Source organism: Teleopsis dalmanni, chromosome X, assembly GCF_002237135.1.
Source record: "Teleopsis dalmanni isolate 2A chromosome X, ASM223713v2, whole genome shotgun sequence".
NCBI lineage: Eukaryota > Metazoa > Arthropoda > Insecta > Diptera > Diopsidae > Teleopsis > Teleopsis dalmanni.
The window spans coordinates 39,278,759-39,301,773 of record NC_051848.1 but is presented as its reverse complement, the minus strand read 5'-3'; the positions used below and the strand labels follow the sequence as shown (position 1 = coordinate 39,301,773).

At 25.1% G+C, this 23,015-nt stretch overlaps 1 long non-coding RNA gene across 1 annotated transcript in view; it reads right to left on the bottom strand.

Annotated features, from left to right (window-relative positions):
• The window catches only part of LOC119687272, a 53,843-nt gene extending 33,972 nt beyond the window's left edge, over positions 1–19,871 (bottom strand). The window contains exons 1-2 of the long non-coding RNA XR_005253130.1: positions 19,738–19,871; positions 18,876–19,040 (exon numbers count right to left, since the gene is read on the bottom strand). This is a non-coding gene — a long non-coding RNA (uncharacterized LOC119687272). The remainder of the gene's footprint in view (positions 1–18,875; positions 19,041–19,737) is intronic.
• Between the last annotated feature and the right edge of the window lie 3,144 nt (positions 19,872–23,015).

Below are 23,015 nucleotides of genomic sequence, written 5' to 3'. Positions count from 1 at the left end.
CGTTTTTTCCTTTTTTTCCTATTTTTGGGTACAGTAAATCCAATTTTAATTTACATTGGAATGCAAAGTAACAAGTAATTGCTTTCTTTTAAGCACTGATAGCGAAGGATTATATTTGGGTGCCCTCACACATCTTCTTAAGACCTTTTACTGTCAGCTGCAGTAGAATATCTCGGCAGCTTCTTTGCACAATCCTGCAACATAACAAGTAACGTAATGACTTGTCTTGTCTTGTCTTGTCTCTATTTAAGGCAAGGGTAATGGATGTGGAAAGGGTAGGTCTAGGATTTTCGTGATGTTGGTCTGTTTACTTAAAATAAAATGAACTTAGCGGCAACTTTTGCCATTTTCCCCACACAATTCTAGTGTACTTTATTCTTGTATTCCTGTTAGGACTACATTAGAATAGGCAACCGTAAATAGCAATCAAGTAAAATTTAATTTTCTAACGTTGGCTTAACCAGCTTCTTTGCAATTTTCTTGATTTTGTTTGTTCTTTCCTCGTTAGTTCCCATTCCACATAATTGTATTTTATTTTTTATTACTCTTTTCTTTATTACCATATTATTATTTTATTTAACTTGCTTATATGCTGGCAAACAATTTAAAATTAATTATTTCCGATAACTTAACGGAAGTAATTATGCGGGTATTACACCGTATTCAAAGGATTTCCTACTAAATTTTTATGTTCTGCTCGGGAATCCATTTTCTTATATTATGTATCCTTCGTTTGCTTTACAAAAAAAGAAAAACAAAACTCATAAATTGTTTTTAATGTTTAACTTTTAATGCTATTAAATGTTTCGAAAAGTCATTAATTGGAATTGGTTTCATTGTTTTTTGTTTTTTTTTTTGACATACAAGGAAATTCCGTTCTAATTTCTGGGGTCGCCGAATGCCCTTTTTATGTAAAGGACATTTTTAAGTAATATTTAAAAAATACCTCTAAAGAAGCAGAGAAATATGCCAGTGCATTGAATAATTCAAACAGGAAATTTAATTTTTTTACCAAAGACTTTAATTACTAATCTTGGAAATGACGCTCTTGAGAATTATATAGAGAATTTTCAAAGAGCTGGTAGAAACTGTTTTTCATAATGCTCGTTGCACCTATATAAACCTTTGCAGAAAAAGAGTTATAATATTTCCCAGTTAGGGAATGACTGTCCTTAAAGGCGATTAATATTCCATAGGCTTTACCCAATTTTGTTTAGACTATATACGTATATGAAGATAAGTGAATTTCACTTTTCCATCAGACCAAAGGTATAAATCTAACACACTGGGTGTTGCGATCCATACCTTAGTCTGTTCTGACTAATTGAAATTCAGCCCTTTAATGGGAGTATGTTGGGCTGTGGTTAAAACACAAAGTTACGCGTTAAGTAGACTGAATGTACTAATATTTTCTTTCGTTGTGCAGTTGTATCCGAAAGAACAGCAAGATGGTAGAAGAGTATAGCTCCATGCCAGGGAGAAACTATAATATGTCAAGATATGTGACTTCAATTGGTAATAGTGGAATTCCATGGGGCATTTATTCATACATTATACTCCTAACATCTATTAAAAGTACAGTAGCGTTAAACTATAATAGCAGGGGATCACGTAAGAAAACTATGGACTCCGCTTTATGCTCTGATATAAATAGATTTCTATAAATTTTAAAAGCTGTGCTTTTGGTAGTATAAAGAAATATAGTATGAGTGAAATAATGTATGTTCATCAAAGAAGAAGCCCTTTAAAACGTTTAAAGAAAATACAGCTTATAGAAAAAGTCAAAATCCTTACAAGTTTCGATAAGTAAATAGGTCATATATTTATGTTTAGATATTTAGTGTATAATATTAATAAATAAATATTATGAAAATTGAACGTTCTTATAAGTTCTTATAAGACCTCGTAGATGTTAAGGCCTAAAATAATGTAGAATTTGTTATTTTGGAGAAAACTTTTTAAACAAAATTTTTCTCATGTCTTCGTTAATATGTGTTTCCAATTCAAATAATTAAATATTAGGTATGGTATTGTGGAAAACCTCTATCTAAATGATAATTGTTCCTGTTTTAATAGGTGCTTAGTACTAAAATAATTTAAAATTAGTTATTTTAGAAAAACCTATTTAAGTGATAGTCGTACCATTCCTAATTAATGTGTAGTAAATATTAATTAAAAAAATTAAGATCTAGATATTTTCTAGATATATTTGAAACGAGTATCAGTTTCATCCTTAATAGGTGTTTTGTTCAGAACAACTTTAAAATCAGATATTATGGAAAAACCTATCTAAATGATACTCGTTCCTTCATTAGTAACTGTTTAGTATGAATCAATTCAGAATTAGGTATTTTGGAGAAACCTTACTAAATGCGAATAAGATCATAATGACAATCAATGATCGTAACGAAAATAATTGTATAAAAAAAAATATAAATATGTATATCATATAGTTGTTTTATATAAAATATATACAATTGTTTCTTTCGGTTATTTATAATAGTTCCCCAATTTTAACACATACGAAACTCCTAAAATGAACTATATTCTAATTTTAATATACATGCTTAACTCTTTTTTGTTTATATTATTACTGATATTATAGTTTTCTTATTTTTATAGTTTCTTCATTTTGATAGTTTTTTTCTTGTGATTCTCACATTTTTAAAGCTTAAAACCACTGCAGATTGTTAACAGTGTAATTAGTTCATTACTGTCGAATTACGTATTAAACTAGAAATTTACTACCGCACCAATCCTATCATCTCAACATAAAGTAGTAGCAAATAACAAATAACTTTCTTTACAGCATACAATATTAACTAATTAAGTTTTTGATGGCAATGCCTCTTAAGTATCTGTAAATATTTCTTAAGCGTTGTTATTTACTGCGTCATTAACTACCACTTCCTACAATTTTATGACCTTACCACACTCACTCACCACACTCACCGACTCACGCACTTACCCACATACCCAGCCACATGTCAACACACCACTGCATGAGCCGTACTACAAAGGTGTTACATAAAAAATAAATAAAAATCACAAGGGGAAGATTAACACATCGATAATAACAACAACTGCAACAACAACAACGACAACGACTATGACAACGACAACGACAACTGCAATTACAGCAAAAACAACAACAACAACGACAACAACAACGACAACAACTACGAGAGCAATTACAAGCGTAAGCAATAAGTTGAAAACTTATTCAATATCAGTGCAGCTTTGTGACAATAATAATAATAATAAGAAGAAAAAGCAGAAGAAGAAAAAAAAAATAAAGTTCACAATTGACATGTAAAAAGCGGAAAGCATAAAACATAAAGCATAAAGCATAATACGCTGTGTAATTGTGTTGTGCATGTGTGTGTGCTGTGTGCTGTGTTGTGTGTAGTTGAGTGAAGTATTGTTGTATGAGCTGCACTTTAACGAAGAGTGAAAACTGTAAACTGAAAACTGAAAACTGTGGTGTAATTGCTAAAATTGGAATCGTTGGTAGTGAGCTTAAAACAGTGCGAATTCTGCACAATTAGAACGACAATAATTGCTGATTGTTCTTTGACGACAATAACGACGACAGTAATTTCGGCACATACACATATCAAATGTATATATGAATGCATGAGTGTAGGAGAATGTGCAAAAGTTGTAAAATAATAAAATCCGAGATATATAAAAAAAAAAATTTTTTTTTAAATGAAACATTAACAGTAAAATACCCAGTAACAGGAAGAACAAGAGCAACAGCATAAATAAGTAGAATATATAAGTAAATGTAGCGCGCATCGAGTGGTGAGCAATTGAAATACCGTAGAGGGAACTGCGGGTGAGAAATACACACATGACTACTCCATACATATATTCATTATGTTTAGTTTATGTTATTTAACAATATTTTGAAGAGTCTCAGTCAGTATGTATATATGTATGAAATATATGTATTGTTGTTGGCATTTATATTAATTTGCCTAAGGACGTAAGCATTCAGTACACAGTTAGAAGTTATTATTTTTGCATACATGTAATATGTAAATAAATATTGCATAAATATTTGTGCACATGCTAATGTAAATGTTCATATTTGCATATGCATATGTACGGATATATGTCATGACACACACACACACCCACATAAAATGTTTCACTATGAGCCAGATAATTGCCAGCAGTCAACGTTGTCTAAAAAACAAAAAAAAAAAAACAAATAATAAAAAAAATAATTGCCAGCATAGATATGAACATAAAAAAAAATGTATAACCCAGTAAGAAAATGAAAAAGTTCTATGATTTCAGATGCAATGTATTTGTCGCATAGCATTCAAATGCTAATAAGAATTTAACAAATATACTACAGATTATATTTATTAATATATTTTGATTTTAATTGATATTTCATTGACATTCCCTAAAACTGTTCGAATACTACTAATACTACAACTAAAACTACTAATATGAAGTTTAACACTAATGGAATAATGTTTAAGGTTCATTTATCGGATCTAAAGTTTGGTAGAATATCATTTCTCTCAAATTTTTAGAGAAAACTACTGAAAACTACTTAATTTGAAGTTTAACACCAATAGGATAATGTTTAGAGGTCACTTATCTCACAAAAAATTTGAGAAATTCTATTTATTTTTTACATTAGTATGAATTTCATTATAAGTATAAATTTTATTACTATGAATTAATTTTATAAAACTAAAAATTTACAGCTCATGCATATGCACAAATCAAATTTGTAAAATACATGTACAGAATGGAGCCTTTTCAAGTTTAAGATCTGATATGTGACATATTAACATTATTCAGTTAGTCTAAAGGTTTATATTGAGAAGGTTTCTGGAAAAAAAAATAGAATAAATTTAATTTTTTCCAAAGTTTAGACTCGATTAGTGACTTCAATTTATGTAAATATAATTATGCAAAAAATTGCATTTTTCCAAATTTTAGACTCAACAAATGATCTCTTAACATTATTTGTTTGTATCAAAAGTTTATATTTAGTAATTATTGAAAAAAGTAGTTATGTGAAAAAAATAGAATTTAGTATTTGTTAAAAGATTAGACTCAATAAATGACTTCTAGAATTTTTTAAAATTTTAGACTCAATAAATGACCGCTAAACATTGACGCTACATAATAATATAACAAAATTATGCAAATAATTTTTGAAATTTTCTATTTTATTTTATATAAAAACATTTACTTCAATGAGTATACATTAAAGTCAAATCGCAAATAGGTTTTTTCTCAAATATCACACTATAAGCAGTTTTCAAATAAAACTTCATTTTTAATTTTTTCTAGCCTAGAGTGACTTGGTTTTATGATGAAAAAAAAAAACTATTTTAAAGTTACACAGATTCGAATAGCAAGGAAAAGACATTGAAAGTTTGTGCAGCCTCGGTTATTTGTGGAAAAACATGTTTAATCATAGCTTGTAATTTGACAGGCACGAGTTCTAAGCCTGGCACTACTTGCAGTTCAAACAAATTATATACGAACTATAAACTAATTAAAAAAAAATTCGATTATTTCCTAAGACCACTGACGTTGAGTACTTGGCAATACTCGAAATAGCGTTGTATGGTCAAGCAAATTTCAATAAATTAAATATATTATTTAACTTCTAAGAAAATTTCTTACTGGGATGCTTTTGCTATTATGCCACATAAGGCTACAATTGCTACTGATATGTGTTGGTTGATACTTTAAAATGTTGCTTTATTGTTATGCTTATAAGCTTCACAACACTGTACAACACTGTAAGCATCACTGGCAAGAACAACAACAACAATATATTGTATCTCATTAACGTAACGTGGTTATTTTCATATATGAGCGAACGTAAATATGAACTCAAATACACACACACACACATGTAAATATGTGTTCATGTGTGTAAGTCTCTGCTGCCAATATTATTTTAGTTAAATTTAACAACACAACATTTCGTTTAACAGTAATTTTTATTTGTTTCGCCTTTGTTGTTGGTTTTGTTAGCAAATGTACTAATTCCTCTATGCTGGCATCCAAAAATACCCCTTTCCGCTTGTTACTTTAACAACAATCCACCCACTTATGCCACACTAACCCAAAAGTCTTTTAATGTGCAAAATTGGGTTTTATTTATTTGTTAAGTAAACCACATATACAATTACACAATTACATGTATGAATGCATGTATGTATGTGTGCTTGTATGAATAACAGAATGAACAGAACGATATAAAAACCAAAAAAAGAAAAACACAACAGCGGAAGGAGCAGAACAGAGTAACACAAGAATAACGCCATCAACATCAACAGCAACATCAACAGCAACAGCAACAACAACAACAACAACAACATCGACAGCACATAAAACAAAAGCATTTCATTTAATTTTATTTTATGGCAGTCAAAAATGAAAAACAGCAAATAAAAAAATAAACAAAACTTCAAAACAACAAAACAACAAGAATAGCAAATAGAAAAAAAAAACACAAAAATTAAAAAAAAATCTCTCGATAAAAGAAAAACAGAATTTTCAGATATTCTCTTACAGATGCTGGGAGGGGATGGGGGGGGGAGGGGGTAGGATAGACGATTTTATCGAAAAAGTTTCATTTAATTAGGGTAAAGACTTTCCATACATTTTCAAGCGAATTAACGACAAAACGATACATTCTACACTAATTTAATAAAATGCTTGGGAATTTGTTACTTTCATGAGGGGTGCTCACAAAACAACAACACAACAACAACGACAACAACAACAAACTGAAAAATAAAAGCAACTTTAATAAACAAGAGAGAGAGACAATGAAAGAATTTAATACTCCATCCAACTTGTTAAGTGATTTCAAAAGGAATTTACCGAATTCCTTGCACCAGGGGAGACGAAAAGACATGGCACTGTAGTAAAAGATTGAGTGCTGAAAAGATTTTCGGTGATGAGGACAAAGTTGGGTTAATATTATGGAGATATGTATATGCAAATATTTGAATATATACATAAACTGAATTTACATACATCCTTTAGACTATAATTGATGTTATTCATTGCAATTACCTACTTCAGACGAGTAAGTAATATTTCAACATATTAAGTCGTTAATTAGATATTCAGTTTTAGCACAAATAGATTAAAAGTTATGGAAGAATTTGATATATATACTGATTCGCATAATGGGGTTCAACTCAACATACAAAAACTTTTGAGAGAATGGCAGCACTGCGTTCAGATTTCTTCTCATGACTATAAGAAGGAATGATATAAAGATTGCTATTGAACTAATATATAGATTATGTCTACGTTTCATCTAATCACTTGTTATATAGATAGCTTTTAAACTGATGGCAACACTATACCCTAGTGTTTCATCTAATAATTGTTTAAAAAAATATTACATAGGCAACTTTTGAACTGATGAACAACACTGTGTCCATATTTTGCTCAATGCTTATATTAAAGGCAAGAGTTATGAAGCTTTAACTACTGTTAGAGACAGACTATAACTCTATATTGTTGGAAACCGATAAGTAGTCTTTATTTAGATAGACAGCTCATAGTTTAAACAACAGTTATGAAGCTTTAACATCTGTTAGAGGCAGACTTTAACTCAATGTCGTTGGAAACCGACAAGATGGTCCATATTTAGATAGACAGCTCACAGTTTAGACAACAGTTGTGAAGCTTTAACTATTGCTACAGCTACAGGCAGACTTTAACTCTATATTATTGGAAACCGATATTTAAACAGACAGCTCATAGTTTAGAAATAAATTCGGAAATAGAGATAAATTAATAAATTTTTGGACATATATTTTTAGACACATATGTTTAGACACGTGTTTTTGGATACATGTTTTGGACATACAATTTTAGAGTTATATTTTTCGACACGACTCATATTTTTAAACACACATTTTTGGACATATACTGACTTTATATGAATAATTATGAAGTCATATTGAAGTCATATTGAGTTTGCACCATCAGACATAAAAGTTTCAGTCATCGTTATAGTCACCTGTTTAAAAAATGTAAAATGTTGTGCAAATATACGAGTTAAATACGGCTTTGGGTCAGTTGGTCAAGGTGCGCTGACTCTGAGCTTCAAATTTGACAGGGCACGAGTACGATTCCTCAACTAAAAATTAAATTAATTAAAATAATCTTAAATTAAATTTTGTTGTTGTAGTGCACTACTGTACTAGTTTCTATTAAAGATAATAGTCACTTTCGTTAGAAAAATATGATGTTAAATTACAAATTAAATGAGAATATAAAATTTATGAAATAAAAACAAATTTTAATTGAAAAGAAATACCAGGAAATAAAATAAAAAAATATTTAAAAATATGAAATAGTAAGCTTCTTTCTATTTCAAATGAAAATTGATAAAAATTGATGAAGCACTATTTCCAATTTCCAAACTCTCATGTAGATAGAGAATATTCTTATAAACATATTGTGCAACATAAGTTAAAATAAAACTTAGAATTTTATTCTTGCAATTTTTCAATTCAAAACTCCAAAAATATTTTTTAATCTCTTTAAAATTGACTAATAATCTAATGTAGTATTCGCATAAAACAAGTGAGGAGGAGGAGGAGGATTGTGGACGAGGAGAAGGAGAAGAGATGTGATAAAAGTTTTGTTTTAATACAAAAACAAAAAAAAGTGGATTTACCGAACTTGTTCTAATGAAACAAACTTTTTGACAAAAAGAAAAAACAAAAGAAAATAATACAAAATAGCAGCAAATTTTCCAACAGTAACGAAAAGTTTTTAACCCGCGTACAACATGAAAAATTAGTGTTTAATGCCAACATAAAACTTTTATCCCGAAAGTATGCTTTGATTTTCGTATATTGGTTTATTTGCAAAAGAGCTGAAATGGATTTTGCATTCCATTAAATTTTAAGAATTCATGGGAGAAGTGTTGTGTATGGATAACTTTTTGTACTCTACAGAGTTTTCAGTTGGAAATATACAACACAAAAAAAAAATTATAAAAATTCATATTTAAATAAATGTAGATTTTAATAGTTGCACATTTCATAAATTTGTGAATAAATTTGTGAAAAAATCTAAAATCATTTAAGCGATGATTAAAAAAGTTTGCATTTTATTTTATTTCATTTTATTTTTTATTTTTTTGTTTTTCAATTTAGTACAGGAAATGCTTCTCAAAAGTATTTTATAAATGAAATGTGAAATTTGAGTTGTGTAAATTTATGACCTCGGAAAAATCAAACCAGCTAACAAATGCTGAATTATTTTATTTAAAATTATTTTATTATTATATTATTTATTAATTTTTATGCAAATTAAAAAACCACTCAGATAGAAATAGAAATGCAGAGTGATTTATTAATTTGCTATAAATTAGTACTGTACAAAATATATGCTATTTATCATGTTGAAAGTCAATCAAAAGTTTAATGATCAAATATATTTTTTTAATATATGATAATATTGAAATTAATTTAATTTAATATATTAATATATATACAATCATTTACTGACCACAGACAGGCGTTGACAGAGTTTCTTTCTGCCCAGAAAATTTAAATTTTGTGTTTAAAATAATTTTTTTTAACTATTAAGTCGAATTTTAATAACGACATTAAATTTTTAACAATTATTATTAATTAGTTTGATGTATAATAATATTAAAATTAATTAAATTTGATATATTAATATATATACAATCAACTATTGACCAAGGATAGGTGTTGACACAGTTTCTTTCTAAACAGAAAATGAAAATTTTTTGTTTAAAATAATTTTTAAAATTGATTAATATTATAGAAATAATTAATGAGATGAAATTTATTTATATTTATATCTCAAGCGTAGGTTTTCATATGAAAAATGCTAGCTTTTCACATATACATAAACAGGTGTATGAAAAATACATTTACAAATAAATGCATAAACTTGAAACTAAAATAAAATATAATTAAATTCTGTTTACATTTATACAGTTGTACGTATATGTATAAATGTGTATATTGCACTTGAATTTTAAAAGTTAATACAAAAAAAGGAATCAGTTATTCAATAGCCACTTTAAAAAAAATCTTACTCATTCGGAAATAAAAATACCCGGACTCCTTGTCAAAGTATGAAGCAATAGAGCAACGACTAAAGAGACCTTAACTGAATAATATTTTTTAATATCAAGAAATTTGCATAATAAAGTTTTATTTAAAATTTTTAATCAAATAGGAAGTTTTCTTTTCCATTTCACTAAAACCAATTAAAAAGAAATCTAAATTGATTTGTTTAGAATAAAAATGCAAACAATAATAAATAAAAAATATATATATAAATAAATAAAAATTAATAGTTTTAGTTAAACTCATCTTCCATATAATCCGAGTTAGTTTATATTGGTCTGTTGTTTTACTACGGATAAAAACATTGCTTATACGCTAGTCTAAAGACACGACTAAAACAGATATGAAGTCCCAAATGATCAGCGCACTGAGAACGTCGAAAAGAACGCATTGCAGTTAAAGTAAAAGTGTACCAACCTAAGTAGTCAATATACATGGCTATATCCCTAGTTTATTTTGGAACTTGTCCAAAATATTATATGAGTCCAAATTCTATTCTGTGAAAGATGTTGAAATGACATTGAAATAATTATACTAGAGTTGAGGAAGAGTGTGTGAAAAATCTAACCAAAACTTGTCCAAAATATTATAGCAATCCAAAACCTTTTCTGTGAAAAGATGTTGAAAGGTTGAAACGACATCGAAATAATAGTACTAGAGTTGAGGAAGAGGTTATGAACAATTAAATTGGAACTTGTCCAAAATATATAAAATTTTAAAAATATTAATATAATATAATATTATATTATAATATTTTAAAATGAATAATGGTAATGCCGCTAATCAGTTGTTCAGACACATTGTACTAAAATATATTGACTCATTAACTATATTAACTATATCATTAACTATTCGATGTAGGCAGCTTGTAAGTCAGATATAATTAATCACTCTAGTGCGTAACGATATATCAATATATCAATATATAAAATCATTGTTATTGTACCAAAACTCCATAAATGTGACTATAAAATGTTTCTTGAACACTTGAATATTGCTACTGGCGATAAAGTATAATAAATTTTTTATTTTATAAATAATTATGATATTTCTGTTATATTTGTAAACTTAAAAATTTTTTTCCACCACAAAAAAAAATATTAATTTATTTTAATATATTCTTCATATATTCACACATATCATTATTAATAATTCTATATATTTTAACACTTCATTTTTATAGTATTTATTACATATATTGGTTATATTAATATGATTAAAGTAAATAATATATATTTTAACATTTTAGTAATTAATTGATTCAAGTGTTTAATTTTTATTTACAATAATATTTAAAACAATCAATTAAATATTAATTGATATATAAAATAAGTTCTTCCTTGATTAGCATTAGGTACTGAATTTTAAATATATATTTAATTCTTATATATATATATATATTTATATGTATATATGTATATATATGCACAAGATTCGCGAAGGTGTATTTGCTTGCTGTCTCTGTAAGTTGAGGCTTTTAACCTAATTAATTATGTTTGTTAATTAATTTAGAAATGCTTTTAAGTCTACAGAAAGCAAAAATGGCGATAATCACAAAGTTTGAGATACTTATTAATTTATATTTTTAGAATTTTAGCATAATTTAAGAAAATCTTAATGTGCTTTGAATTAAATTAACAAGTAAACACATTTAAAGACAAACCTGGGAGAGTAGAAAGAAGAAGACTTAATTAAAATGCCAAGAGTTGAATGTGGAATGTGTCCTTGCTACAAGGAAAGAAAGTATTTATTTTTAATTATACAATTTCAATATAAATAATGATATAAGCTTTCTGCATATAAAATATTATACTAAATAGAATGTTAATGTACAGTAATCGCTCCAATAATGCAGTAGATTGATTCCACGTTATAGGAAAACGCTTTATAGGTGTATTCCCGTATACCTCGTACGCGGAGCTAATTATGAACTCCGGCGTTATATGGGGAAATACCCGTGTTATACGGGGGACTGAAATCGCGTAATATGAAATAAGGGTACCGCGTTATAGGTGGGATTACTGTATATATATTTTACTGTTCAAGTTTGAAAATTTTTTAAGGAATATTTGTGACAAATTAGTTCTCACTTCTGTTTGAAAACGATTTAAATATTTCTTTGCATAAATCAAGGAAGAATTAATTTAATTTAATTATTTATTTGTTAAAAAGGACTTACTTTGCGGACTGCAGTTGGCCGATTTTAGTATTCAATCGACTTGGTTGATTGCATGTTGTGGAGGTTTTTGTATATTTTTAAATACCTACCATACCTCATTGCATTTTATAAAGACGGACAATTTAAATATTTAAAACATGACTTAAACCTATAAATTTTTCACTCATATTTAGACACATATAGATTTATATATTTATTAAAAAATATTTTAAAACTTTTTAGTAAAAAAAATGTTAAGAAGCGAACACTTTAGTAAATTATTCCATATAAGTTTTATTTGAATATTACTACGTATGGATAGTTTCTGGAGTTTTAGAACTTCTATTGCTTAATTTGTTCTTAAATAATTTTTGGACAACAAATATCCCTGGAACCTATAACCCCAACAAAGCCAATTATTCACACTTACACATATTTTGAGTATTCTGCCTCACATTTGCGTATTAATTCTTAAAATTAACACATAAACTACAGCTATATAAATTTAAGTAACTATTAGCCATATCTTTATTATAGACCATAGATTAATTTTATAAAATATGATTTTAAATAAATTTTCATCACTTAAAAATTTTTTTATTACTAAGTAGAAATCTACTTCGAATAGAAAAAGGGATTATAGTGAAAATGCAAATCTCCAAAAAATATATCGTTTAATCAAGTGGGACTTCGAGCTGCCCAAGAGTTTTATTTATTATTAAAATTTTAGAGTTCAAAGAATTTGTAGTATAGGAAGTAAGAAAATTTATTTTATACTCGTATTTCACTTTTAAATTAGTTTATATATAAAGTTAAATATTGGAAATATCTTTGGAAAAACCAATTTAATAGTTTTGCAATAATTGAAATATTTTGAGATATTTTTCTATTCTTTTTTAATGAATTAATAAAAGTTAATATTAAGTAAGAATTTATATTGCTATAATAAATTATAAGAACTGGAGAGAGAGTAGTAATATTTCCACTAAGATAGAGAAGTAATATTAATTTCCACCAAATGTCAATATTTAAAGTATATGGTATAAAGACATATAAGAATATCTTAATTAAATATTCTGTATTAATATGTGAGATATATATATATCCTATATAGATATATTTAATTGTAGATATATTTTAGATATATTTTTTTAATTCTTGTCGAAAAATTTTGAACATGACAGCAATCATCTCCAAATACTTCACAAAATAAAGTAAACTTCACAAAATATTTCAGTTATTTTTCTAACTAATTTACTTAAGCTACATTCTATTATAATTTATTAATATAATATATTTATTTTTAAAAGGTGTTTTTCGAAAAATGATGAATTACAAGAACAAAAATTCATTTTTATATTATTTTAACTATTTAAATCTTTGACTGACCATACAGTTATTTCGAATATTGCTAAATACCCATCATCAGTGGTCTTGGAAATAATTCTTGCATTTTGTTATTCTTAAATAATTTTTTTAAGGCTGCAACTAGCAGAGATTAAACTCGTGCCCTGCCAAATTTGAAACTCAAAGTCAGCGCATCTTAACCTTTTTTTTTAAAAAATTTTTAAAATAAGGAAAGAAGAGACTAACATGAATAAGACTTTGTTGAAAAATTATTATTATCAAATTTATTCCAATAACAGGAATAAGTACGGACTACTAGGATTCTTGATTTGAGACTATAATGCTCAATTATTCTAAATACGAGTAGACACTAAGTGAAGTAAATCGAATTTGATGAAGGATATTGATAATAATGAGGAATCAAATAATATTGAGTAATATGGCCACAGACTATTCATTCATATATATTTTGAAATATATATATCAATTGTTTTCTATATAGCAATAAGATAGTCTATATTTGAACTTAGCATTTTTATTTTAAATCCGGAGAAGTTTTTTCTTATAAATAAAATAAAAATTGCAATACAATGAATAAGTAATGGAGTTGTGTCAATTGTTAAGGAAAGGATTTAAATTCCTCAAAGATTTTAGTACAAATCTCAGATCTACATGAGCCACCAAATTTTCTTGTAAGAATCTGTCAGGTGAATAATATATATAATAATATAAAATAATAATAATTAATTGTGAAGTGACGTACATATTTATTTAATTAAATTATAAGAAATAATACCTATGGTATTGTATACTATTAAAAAATTTAAATTTAAACATTTTAAGCAAGTTTAGTATATGGTTATTGTTTTAAAATATCTTAAAAATATGTAAAGGAATATTTTTGGAAAAAAAATTTTAAATTTAATTAACTTGAAAATCACTTTAAGTAAATTATTTTAATTTGAAAGCTTTTTGTGGGGCATTAGGTCAATTTAAATTGGTTTAATATAATTATAAATTTTTATTTTTAATTCATAATTTGTCGAATACTTTAATGGTTGTCCTTAGAAACTCAAGGAACTTAAGTTAATTAGTTTAATATTTTTATTTTTTTGGTGATATGTAATTTATAATCTTTAATTTTTAATAAAAAATCTTTAATAAAGAGATCCTGAAAACGATTACATATCGTAATGTAATGTTAGAATATAATGTCAGAACGTTTAGTTCCACTTCTATATACATAAGAAATACTTTTTCAAAACAATATTAAGAAGTATTCTGCAGTACTAAAAATTTTTTATTATATATTAAAAAATATATCTTTAATAATATAGTTTAATTATTATAATTAATTTAATATGTAATACATCCTTTTATTTATTTATTTTAATGTATTTTTATATAAATATTTTTTTATTTTAATTGCTCTAATAAAACTTTTATATTCTTTATGGAGTACTGAGTTGTTTAGACTCAGTTTTTTTATCCATTTATTTTATATTATTTTTATTTTTTATTATATATACTAAGTTCTATAAAATTGAAAATTTGTAAGAAAATTTTGTACATTTATTTGCACTACAAAAAACTGCAGTTACATATTTTAAAATATATTCAAAATAAAATATAAAATTAAATAATATAAATAAATACATTAAAATTAAATATATGCAAAATACAAGTAAAATATATTTATATATATAATATAATTAATATATAAATATATAATATTTTTATATTTTGCATATATATATTTTTAACTATTATTTTATTCTGAATTATTAATATATTAAAATTCATTTTGAATAATGGAAGCTATATTTAAGTAATAATAAAAATTACTTATTATGAAATTTTAGAGAGATATATTAAATTTTAAAAATCATTAGGAATTACTAAGAAAGTTGAGTTAAATATTTTAAAATGCATTATATTTAATAAAATTTTATTTATGTATTTTTTAATTTTATATGTATATATTTTATTATTATATATAATAAATTTTCCGGCATTTTTGTTGACTTGCTTGAATGATATATTACTCTACACTGAAAGGTTCGGAATTATTAAGGGAATTATTTTTATTTTTTGGAATAAAAACATACTTTAATGTATTTTTAAAATAAGTTAACATATAATTTTTATTTATGTATTAGAGAACTGTAGAAAAATTAGTTTAATCAACTTTCGGGTTTAAGAAAAAATTGAAAGTGGATAGTTTTTGATAGATTTTAGTCAAAAATGATTTTTTTCTATATAATCAATGAAAAATAAGTTAATATATTTATATATAAAAACACTAGAGAAATGCTTTAAAAAAATTGATATATAAGTTTTGTATTTATTAACTTTCTAATCAAAGAAAATTTACTTCGTGAATTTAAATATTTTTATATGAATCAAAAAATGTTAATATAAATTTTTAAATGTTAATAGTTAATAAGTTATTAACTTATAATTTTGTTTATAATAGTTAAAAGTTTATACAAGCAAATGAAAATCAGAAATTTAATAATCACTTATTATTTTTATATATTATAGTTGAAAAAGAATTTATGAATTTAATTTTAATATTTAAACTATCATAAAATTCAGAAATTCTAAAAAACATTTTAATTTTCTGAAATATGAAAAATTTTTAAGGACTAAATCAGAGAGCAAACGTATACTTCTTAGTTTGCTTATTAATTTTAAAAAAATTGAAAATTTATATTATTAAAATGTTTATTAGTTTAATGTTTTTAATTTAATAATTATAATAATAATAAGAATAATAATAAGAAGCAGAAGTAGTACTACTGCCACTTATCTCAAGGAATATGATTTCCTATTATCGAAGAAGTAGTAGTAGTGATAGGAACTATTTAACTAAGATTTTTAATAAAAATATCATTATATCTTTATTTCATTTTAAAGACAGTTATGTCAAAAATATAATAAGTTCCTTATTTTAATATAAATAAATCGAAATTAAATTATTTACTATTTTAATTTTATAAAACTTCTATTTGTTTTTGCTTCTGAGTACTTTTATGGTATATATGAAATACATAATTATGTGTCTTAGAAATTCTTTTAAAAATTTTGAGAAAATTTAAAATTTTATCATCAGACATAAAAAAATAATTTTGTGAAAAATTATGAAAAGTGAAAAATAATTTTGGGATCTTAAAATTTATAAGATAATTCCAATTCAAAGTTTTATGTAGTAAATATCCTGTACTTATTTAAAAAACAAAGTTTCCATATTTTTTTAAATATTTTAAAACAGCTAACTTTGTAAATTTTTTTTTTATATCATAATGAACATTATATGATTTTTATAGTAAAATTTCTTTGAAATCACTTTTCTATTCAAAATAAATACTTTATCATTTGATTTAAAATTTTTAATAAAAAATATACCTGTAAATTACTTTAACTATCCACACAAATATAGAAGAAAACATTTTTTTTATATAATAAAAATGAATTTAGTTTTTTTTCACATGAATTAATTCTGTTTATATAAAAAAAAAACAGTAATTTTTGAATTCTTTTTTATTTATAGCAAAAATAATTACTTTAACATTTTATAAAACTAAAATAAGATTTTTTTTTTTCATTTCATAAAAAATAATATAATTTTTTTCTATTTTATTAAAACAAATTAATTCTATCAAGTTTTATAGAACAAAAATTAATTCATTATAATTTGTTAAAAAAAAAAGGAATTATTCTTCGTTTTGTTAAAAAAATTCCTTTTTTAATAGATTATTAATTAATTTTAGTTTTATAAAAAAAAAGAAATTATTCTTCGTTTTAGAAAAAGAAATTCTTTTTTCAATAAATAATTAATTCATTTTAGTTTTATAAAAATAAAGAAATTCTTCATCTTATAAAAAATTTTTTTTTTTCCTTTTTGTAAATTCTTTTGCATATAATAAAAAAAATAAATACTTTTTTATTTCGACTAAACAAAATTAAATTAAATAAAATAAAATTTTTTAAAGGAAATCTTTTTTGTTTAAAAAACGAATTATTTTTCTTTTATTTTTTGAAATAAAATACAAATATTTTATATAATTAAAATTATTTTAATAAAATTTAAAAGTAAATTATTTTTTATAACATAAAATATATTTTTCTTTATGAAATATGAAATATTTTTAATTTGATCAAAAAAGTAATTCATTTTTATTTTTTGAAGTGAATAAAAATTTTCTTTATGTTATGAAGTTATAATAACTCTACTTTATGTTATAAAATAAATTAAATTCTTTTCGATATAATATATATATATAAATAATGTTATTTTATAACATTATTTTATAGTAAATGGTTTGGATTTCTAATTCATACACTAAATAAATTTTCTATTTTATAAAGTAAATTCAATTTTTTTATTTTATGAAATAAAATAAATCAGTTTTTTATTTTATTTTATAAAATAAATTCTTTTCCATATAATAAATAATGGTAAAAGCTTATTTATTTTAATAATAAAAGTGAAAACTGTTTTACTTTAAGTACATAAATTTATTTCTAATTCATACACTAAATAAATTTTCTATTTTATAAAGTAAATTCAATTTTTTTATTTTATGAAATAAAATAAATTAGTTTTTTATTTTATTTTATAAAATAAATTCTTTTCCATATAATGAATAATGGTAAAAGCTTATTTATTTAAGTAATAAAAGTAAAAACTGTTTTATTTTACAATACATAAATTTATTTCTAATTCATACACTAAATAAATTTTTTATTTTATAAAGTGAATTAAATTTTTTATTTTATGAAATAAAATTAATTAGTTTTTTATTTTATTTTATAAAATAAATTCCTTTCCATATAATACATATGGTAAAAACTTATTTATTTTAATAATAAAAGTAAAAACTGTTTTATTTTACAATACATAAATTTTTTTTCTAATTCATACACTAAATAAATTTTCTATTTTATAAAGTAAGTTAAATTTTTTTTTATATTATGAAATAAAATAAATTCGTTTTTAATTTATAAAGAAAAATATATGTTTTATTATCTGGTGAGAAACATACACAATTTTTTGTTCAATTTAATAATTGTGTTTAAAATTTGATGAAATTTTTTATTTTATTAATTGAAATTTGATTTTAAATTGAAATTTTCCCACAAAACCGATAACTAATGAAACCAAAATTATATGCAATTTTTTTCCTATATTTGAATTTGTATATTTAATTTATAGTAAATAATATTTGTCGACTTACCACAATAAATGCTTTGGTTATTTGGTAATTTTGTAGCAATGCTGGCCATCAAAGGTTTTTGATGCTTCAATGCCTCAGCCGCTATTTTGATGAATATTTTGATGAGTTTGTTTGACGTTTGAATTTTGTATAAATTTTGCGGTTTGCTGATTTATATGTTGATAGCTGTTTTCAATGATAATTGAAAAAATCACAAAAATTTAACATTTAATAATTTCTTATGAATCATAAAACATTTTTTTTTTGTTAACTTATTTAAACAATTTATTACAAACATTAACATTTATTAAATTATTATTGAAAAGTTGGTTATAGATATTTTAATTGAATTAAAAGATGAAGATTAAGAAAAGCCTAAGTTATGAAGTCGTTAATCATTGTTATAAACTTAAGCTTAAGACAGATTCAGATTCTCACAACCATGCATAAAAAATTATTTATTTTAATAAATAAATTAAAAAACATTTAGTCAAACATAAATTTAAAATACATATGACATATAAAGATTTAATGAACGAGTACCGAGAAGTCAACGAGTCACCACACATGCAAAAAATTACACATTTTTAATTGACACACATATACATAAACAGTTTATTATACACTTGACACCTTATAAATGCTATATAGACTGGCTGACTAACTGCCTGACTGTGCTATAATGCTATTTAAAATAAAATAAAAAACAAAAAAAAATATAAGTACGAATAATTTTGTATCGTGTCACGCGTTGCCAAGTCTGCCGTGCTCTACTGGCACGGCATCAATGACTTGCAGCATCTGATCCAAAAGCAGTCAATGTTAAAAGTCAGTCAGTTAGTTACCCTGCCATTGGACTACTAACCGTACTAGCGATACTAACCGTACTAACACACATTTCACCGTTTGAATGCTTAAAGCAGACTGAATTAAATTTCCGTAAGCAAACTGTATATAAACCATCGCCGTTGAACGCTGAACTTGTATTGCTGCTATGCACCAACAACGGCCATAGAATGGAACAACTCAAATCGCAAACTCGTATAATAACAACAACAACAAAAACAACTACGACAAAAACTGTGTTTTAAAAACTTTGATTTTTTTTTCTTTCTTTACTCAAGTAATATCACCAGGACACCAGGACACCTACAATACGCATCGTAGACTGAAAACGAATGCGAAATTTTTGGATCAGAAGCGTCAATGGACAGGACACGGCAAAACTAGAACAGTGCAAAAATCCTTACCGACGCACGAAGTTTATATGTAACGATTGCGAGCGATTCCCGCACACGACAAAAAACGCACCCGAATCGTTAGTTGCCTACACACACACACACACACACACGCATAGATAAAGAAACACACAAAAGGAACAGCAACACACTGATAACTATTGTAACCGCTACTGCAACAGAAATGGCAGCGCTCACTAAATCCTTACAATTCTACACATGCCCACGCAACAAACACACACACACATATACCTATACCAATACCATAAACGAAAAGCAACGAAACACTTCGAACGATACGAATCGAATTATAACGATAATAGACGAATCATAGGCGATATGAAACGATATGAAACGATACGAAATGAAATGAAATAAAACATCGAACGAACTTATATGAAAGCAACATTTGCAAGTCGTCCTTAAACTAACGATACACGATACACGATACACCATCACCTAACGACACGATGCATAGCACAAATATAACACGAACTCACTGTACATACATACACACATATACTAACATATATATATACACACAAACACACAAATAAACAATACACTTCGTTTTTGGCTTACTTGCTTGCTGGCTGGTAACTGCTTTGCTTTGCTTTGGTTTGGTTTGCTTTGCAACTTTGCGTGTTGTTGAGTCGCATTTGTGCTTTTGCCAAAATCCGTTCAAACTTGAATAAAACTGTTTCACTGCAAAGTCGATTTAGGACTGAATCGTATGCAGCCAACAATTCGAACATGCCCCAAATGATAAGACGAAATTTTGCAATAGCACAGCATAGCACAGCGTCACTGAGCAGCAAAGCACAGCGCAGCGCAGCACTGTCAGCATCTGCGTTAGCGGAAAAACTTAAGCAGCAGCAGTTATGTGATGGGAACGGTAACCGCAACTGGTTTTGTATGTGTTAGTGTAGTTGGAGCACTGTTAGTCGCTCTGTTAGAGTATAAGTGCGTGTGTTATTTGAATTTATTTGCTTCACACGAGAAATAATAACGCAAGCAGTGAAAGAAAGCAGTAGGCGTTGAGTTGAGCATTTGTAGCATTTGTAGCTGTTGCAGTTGGGGTAGCTACTGCAATCGAATGCAATATTACGCAGTATTAATAACATAATAACGGCTGCTGCTAACATTTGATGGGCGGGCAATCAATTTGTTATATTAAACAAATTGTAAAATTTATTAGTTAAAAGATGAAATAATTTATTAAAATATATATGCAATTTATTGAGAAAAAAAAAAATTTATTACTTAAAAAAACATTTATAAAAAATGTTATTATTATTAAAAAAAATTTTACTAAACAAAATTATTAATAAAAAAAACAAATGTTCCTAAGAACAAATTTTAGCAATAATAAATTCTTTCTTTTCTAATGTTTTCAATAATTCTTTTGTGTCTTATAAAGTTTTCAGCTTTTTTATATATACATATACATATTTTTATGAATTACTGTTTATGATATATTAAAAAAATTTAAACAACCTGATTTTATATTATTTAACATTGTTTAAACCAAAAAAAAATTTGTTTTTTATTTTTAAATATTCTTTAATATTGTTATATTGTTATGTTTATAAAATTTTTTTGTTCTATATAAATATATATATATACATATAATATACATATTTCTTTTATAAGTTTCTACTTATGCTATGTGTTGAAAAGATTGTAACATATCAGTTCACTGTTATTTAACATTTTACACCCCCAACTTTTTGACGTAACTGACACAATTTCATTTTTGTTTAAAAAAAAATTCCTTTTCATTTCATTTATCGCATTCGCATGCATTGGAATTTCATTTGCTCGCTATTTGTTAAAATGAAATGAAAACATTAACAGCAACATAACATACACATAAAATGTTAATGCTTAAGACCTATTTAAATGGGAGTTACACTGTGTCACAAACTATAATTAACAGAGGGGTGAATTTAGACAAAAGTTATAAGTAGCACACAGTTGGTCCCAAAAGGTTTTTTCTGCATATTTTCAAATAAATAAGTAATATTAAATAAATAATATTTATAATATAAAGAAAATAATTTTAAAAATAAAAATATTTCAAGGCAAAATAAAAACTTATGGGTAGGGAGTTATTTAAATGGGAGTTATTGTGTCACAATAACTGACTCACTTTTTCGCAACAGCTATTAGCAGTAAACAAATATCCTTATATTGTTTTTTTTATTAATATAAAAAATAATATAATACAATAATAATATTAATAGTTTATTTATTAAATTTAATGTTATTTTATTTGGTAACTCATTTTAGGTGTCACAAATAAATTTTCAAAGCAAATAACTTTCATATAACATACAAGTGATATGAAAAAATCTAAAAAAATTAAGTCGTTTGTACTTTTTTGTAATAACAAACATCTATAAATGAACATAATATCTCCAGAAAACATTCAGCTGTATATCTTAAACCGTTGGGGAATTATTGAGCGAATCGCTCAGCATTTATTCCTGAGAAATCACAACACTTTATGAATTATAATAATTTTAAAACATTATAAGCACATATGTTTTTAAATATATAATATATATATATATTATATATATATTTTTGTGTAATTAGACTAAAACTTATTTGTAGATATTAAAATTTGATTCCAATACTGACTGAAATTATTTGCTACAACTCGCTTATGTTAAGTTTAATGCATTTGCGGCTCACTTAAAGTTATCTTCTGTTATTGCTGCGGAAATACCCGAACAATATATAACTTCAACTAATTAGCTTAACCTACGTACTTAGTTTGAAATCGAATACGAAGAATGTATGTATTTCATTTAATATAAAGTCTGGAATTAAAAATTTAAAATACTTTTAAGTTCATGCCATCATATCACATATCTATATACTATTACACTGTAAGCAAAAGAGAACAGTGTTGGAT